Source organism: Magnolia sinica, chromosome 7 (genome assembly GCF_029962835.1).
Source record: "Magnolia sinica isolate HGM2019 chromosome 7, MsV1, whole genome shotgun sequence".
Taxonomy (NCBI): Eukaryota; Viridiplantae; Streptophyta; class Magnoliopsida; order Magnoliales; family Magnoliaceae; genus Magnolia; species Magnolia sinica.
Window position 1 is genome coordinate 90,406,678 of NC_080579.1, and position 6,152 is coordinate 90,412,829.

Genomic DNA, 6,152 nt, shown 5'->3' on the forward strand with positions numbered 1-6,152 from the left:
ATTGTTTAGGTTTTGAAGATTTTTTCCTAAAACTCTAACCCTAAAAGTGGTTGAAGTTGGGTGAAACCCTTTATGGTGCGGACCATTTTCTTTTTTTCTTATTTTTTTTTCTTTTTTACTTTTTAAACCCTTGATGATATCAGTTAATGTATCTATATTATAATTATGTTTTCGTAGGATATTATTTTTAGATTTTATTTGATATTGCAAACCTTATTATTACTCGTGTCTAATTGTCATGCTCAATAAGATGCTCGAATGAATGAAATTGCTGATTACAAGATATGTGCATAATTTTGATAAGTTGCTTAGTGATTATCTTGCTTATTTATTTAATAAGTATAACTGCTATTGATGTGAGCTCAACGTGCAGATGTCTCAGTTAAGAGGTCGCCCATATTAGGTTGGCCACTCCATGCTTATTCGACTGATCGGGCCTGAACGCATATGGCTGACAGTAGCTAGGCTACACAGGATACTTTCCACCCAATGTTGGTTACATCGGGGTTCTCCCATGTCAACCAAATCAATCTAATGCATGTATGATCATTGTCTATTTTATAATGTTGGATAACACTCAATTGGATATAGGATACCACTGTTTCCCTTAAATGAGATCATTCATAATCGTTAGCGCATTACGATCATACTAAGACTCATAAGTTGAACATGATGGTATAGGACATTGCGTTCGAGTTGTCGGCCCATGTTAAGGTGACGAGCCTTCCCGTAGTGATCATTGAGTAATAATAGAGGCAACACACATACCATGTGTATTATAATTGGGTAATGAACCAATAAATGGATCAAGGGACACAGGTGAAGAGTCGTTATGACCGCTACGAGACTCATGATCATGTTAAGACATGTGATATAATGGTGGTACCCCAGTTTTTCAAAATATATTGCTTGAATAAGACTTAATAACCACTAGGCTGATCATGCATAACAAACACACATGTTGCCAATGCTGGTCACGAGTCACATTATTTTAGGTTAGGTGCTCTATGAAATAAGTGCTGGAGTTGCATGATGATGGAGTGTTGACATTCGGTAAAATAGCCGTTGAAGTCGATTTTTTGTTGAGAGAGTGTTAGATTATGAGAATAATGCATAATGTTATCATATAATTCATGCACTTAAAAAGACTGAATATGAAATTGTTATTTATTCGTGTTATCATTACCAACGGTGATTGACTTGATAACATGTACAACTTAAAATAAATGTTATTACCGAATTGATCACTCACTTTTGATTTGGGACGGTGTTTTTAAATACAAACCAGACATTGTTGAACCGAGCTGAGCTGTCCAATCAAGCTCGGGGACCGAGCTGAGCAGAGCCGAGTTCGAGATGGGGTTAACTAGTAGTCGAGACGAGTCGAGTTGTGTCAAGCTTGACTCGTGTACACCTCTAACCAGAAGTGTGAGAGTTTATGCACCTTCGCCCTTTTATATCTTCAATAGGAACATTAGTCACTCCCAGGTCCTTTGTTAGAGCTTTTTTTTAAAAAAAAAATTGATAATTGGAGGTAATATGTGGTTCCTACTTTCTAACCTAAGTCTTCTTAGGTTGAGTTGTATGAATCTTACAATAGTTTATGTGATTGTTTAGGTTTTGAAAATTTTTTCCTAAAACCCTAACCCTAAAAGTGGTTGAAGTTGGATGAAACCTTTTTACGGTGTGGACCATCTTTTTATTATTTATTATTATTATTTTTTTTTAACCCTTGATGATCTCAGTTAATGTGTTTATATTATAAATATGTTTTCGTAGGATACTATTTTTAGATTTTATTTGATATTGCAAACCTTACTCGCGTCCGATTGTCATGCTCAATAAAATGCCCGAATGAATGAAATTGCTGATTACAAGATATGTGCATAACTTGATAAGTTGCTTAGTGATTATCTTGCTTACTTGTTTAACAAGTATAACTACTATTGATGTGAGGTCAACCTGCAAATGTCTCAGTTAAGAGGTGGCCCATATTAGGTTGGTCACTCCATGCTTATTCGACTGATCGGGCCTGAACACATATGACTGACAATAGCTAGGCTACACAGGATGCTTTGTACCAAATGTTGGTTACGTCGGGGTTCTCCCATGTTAATCAAATCAATGTAATGCATACATGATCATTGTCTATTTTATAATGTTGGATAACACTCAATTGAATATAGGATACAACTGTTTCCCTTGAATGAGATCATTCATAACCGTTAGCGCATTATGATCCTACTAAGACTCATAAGTTGAGCATGATGGTATGGGGCATTGCATTCAAGTTGTTGGCCCATGTTAAGGTGATGAGCCTTCCCGTAGTGATTATTGAGTAATGATAGAGGCAACACGTATACCATGTGTATTATAATTGGGTAATGAACTAATAAATGGATCAAGGGACACAGGTGAAGAGTCGTTACGACCGCTACGATCCTCATGATCATATTAAGACATGTGATATAATGGTGGTACTCTATTTTTTCAAAATATATTGCTTGAATAAGATTTAATAACCACTAGGCTGATCATGCATAACAAACACACATGTTGCCAATGCTAGTCACGAGTCACATTATCTTAGGTTAGGTGCTCTATGAAATAAGTGTTAGAGTCGCATGATGATGGAGTGTTGACATTCAGTAAAATAGCCGTTGAAGTCAATTTTTTGTTGAGGGAGTGTTAGATTATGAGAATAATGCATAATGTTATCATATAATTCATGCACCTAAAAAGACTGAAGATGAAATTGTTGTTTATCCGTGCTATCATTACCAACGGTGATTGAGTTGATAACATGTGCAACTTAAAATAAATATTATTACTGAATTGATCACTCACTTTTGATTTAGGACGGTGCTTTAAAATATAAACTAGACATTGTTGTACATGCAAGTATCACTGAGGTTGATGCCTTGGATGGTGCGTATATGGATTCGGATGATGAGTTTTCATGTCTGGATTTCGATGAATGTTCTTTTTTGTTAAGAATATTATAGATTCGATACATTTTCTCTGTTTTTTTTTAAATATAATTATATATTGGACCCTAGCTGTGGACCCCACAACTTGAATAGATGTATGATGTATATTTTGGACTTATTACTTTACGTTGGATACATTTATTTTAGAGTATTTTATACCGTTTAGTTTAGTTATGTGATTACTTGGATATAAGATCAATCGTATGGAAAATTCATGCTTCTGTGAAAGCACAAGCGACACCTAGAATATATATGAGATTGAGTTCATGCTCAATCCCTAAAATTCAGTTCATCACAGAATCTGCTTCTTCTGTTTTTTTTTTTTTCTTCTCATGCCATAAAATGATCAAGCAAAATTGATGAATATGTGGATAAAACACATACATCGTGGTAAGGCCGACAAAGTAAGAACAAGATCAATGCTATGTTTTGCATTAGGAAATCCAAGTCCATCATACACCATTGAATTCCTAAGCGTGTTGATGCAACAAAGTTTTATTGGCCATGCCATCCATTTTGCCATATCATTTTAGGGCGCAAGCCCATAAATAGAGCAGATCCAAAGCTCAAGTGGACCACACCATATTAAGAAGTGGGGACATGACACATGCCATTAAAACTTTGTTTGCGGCTCATCATGTTATTTATTTACTGTTCAACTTATTCATTATGTTGCACAAACCTAATTGATGGGAAAACACAAATATTGATTGGATTCAAAACTTTCGTGCTGCGGAGAAGTTTTCAATGGCAACCACTTATTCCCTGATTCTTTATGTGGTCTCATTCACTTAAGCCTCGGCTCTGCCACGTTTTTTGGGGCTTGTTCCCTAAAATGGTCTGGAAAAATAAATCAACAGTATGAATATAACACATACATCATGGTAGGGACCATAGAACTTCTCCACATCAACACACCACACATGTCAGTAGTGTGTGCTACACTATGCAATGGAAATCCATGGAACTATAACTATAACACCGATTAAGTGGCGTCGCCAACACCACCCTCATTGCCTGTTGCCTATGGCTCAGTGGTAGATTCACAATAGTTTCAACATGAGGTCATGGGTTTGAGTGTCTATTGTGGTGCGAGTGCGCAGGCCTATGTGGGGGTGTGTGAGTGCATGCCAAAAAAAAAAAAAAACACTACCCTCATCCTTGGTGTCATGAAGTGGTGGGCACTGTGGGCCCCACTGATATCCAAGCTGCTATAGCATGAACCAAAAACGAAGCAGATTCAAAATTCAAGTGGACCACACCATGCAAAAAATGTAAGGACAATGCCACCTAATGTTGGGACCTTTATAGGGCCCATTGTAATGTTTATTTTCCATCTAACCCATTGATAAGGTCACATAGTATTGGATGAAGGGAAAACACAAATATTGTCTTGATCCAAAACTATTGTGGCCCATAAGAAGGTTTTAATGGTGGGTGTGGTTCGCTCGAGCTTTGTATGTACTTCGTTTATGAGTTCATGCCCTAAAATGAGCTAGCAAAATCAATGTCCGGCATGGATATAAAACATTTACATTGAAGGAAGTACCACAATGCCCAACACATCACAATCATTATAGTTGGGGATGATTGGTTTCCCCATTCATGAATGCCTTAATATTGGCCATCTCATTGTGAAAGTGGGAGTGAATTAGTTGTTACCTTAGTAACACCATAGTGGGTGTTTACCTAACTGTGGGGCCTGGCACTTTTTTGGTTGATTTTAAGGCACAATCTAAAAAATGAAGCAAATCTAAATCTCAAGTGGACAACACATGAACAATGGTTTCCAAACACCCACCATTGAAAACTTCTTAAGGTCCACAGTAATTTTAATTTTCCATGAATATGTTGATAAAGTCATATAAATTGACGAAGAGATGGCATAAATATTAGCTCAATGCAGAACTTTTGTAGCTCAGGAGAAGTTTTTAATATTATGGTTGTTTTCTGTGGCATGGTTACTCTAGATTTAGATTTGCTTAAAATTTTGGACCACGTCCTAAAATAAGTTAGGAAAATGGATTGACAGTGTATAAAGCTAGGCGCAGTATGACTTGACTTGGTATACTTGACTCGTCTAACTGGTTTAGACCCTACTTGACCCGAACCAAGTGAGTGAGCCAAACCAAATCAAGTAAACTTTGCCCAATCCAAACTCAAACTGAGTCAGGCTCAAGTCACCTAATAACTGGACTTGCCTCAGGCTCACCAACTTGTTACTTTCTTGACTCAAACCCAACTCTTATATAAAAACTAAATACTAGATTTGGATGTTCCATATATGAGATGCCTCATAGCTGATGGAGAGGTTGCAAATCCCATGGGCCCACCTTGATGTATTTATTCATAGTTAATAACATCTATCTGTTTTTATTTTATTTTATTTTAGGGCATTAAAAAAAAATAAGATCCAAATCTCAGGTGAACCACACTCTAAGAAGCAATGGTGATTGAATGCCTTACCATTAAAAACTTCTCAAGGTGCACTTTGATGTTTCCATAGTGTTTATTTGCCATCCAATCTGTTGATAAGGCCACATAAAGCCTGGATGAAGAGAGATGAAAAAAAATTAGCTTAATCCAAAACTTTTGTGGCCCATTAATGGTCAATCACCATCGTTTCCTTTGGTATGGTCCACCTGATAATTGGATCTGCTTCATTTTTGAGATAATGCCTTAAAATGATCTCAAAAAACAGATGGACGGCATGGATAAAGAATACATACATCAAAGTTGGGCCCCATGGTAAGGGCGGCACTGTCTTGGGCGATTTCGGAGTCTCACATAATCCGCTCCCGGCCCAACCATATATCGGTTCCTCTCGTCCACCAGTTTTGCCAGCAAACGATAGGGTATTTTTTCAGCAATAAGGAAGCTCTAGGTCCGTACGACCTGCGTGTACCCTGGCCACGTGAAGCACGGGTGAAAGGGAAACGGATTGGCTAGTCCCCTGCATTAGCCAATGGCTGATGGTCGGTGCTCTATGGGTCCACCATGATGTATTTGTTCAATCCATTCCGTCTATCTATTTTTGTAGATTATTTTAGAGTATGAGGCCAAAAATGAGGTATATCAAAATCTCAAACGGACCACGTTACAGAAACAGGGTTGAATGAACTTCGACCATTAAAAACTTTTGGGGGCTACAAAAGTTTTGGA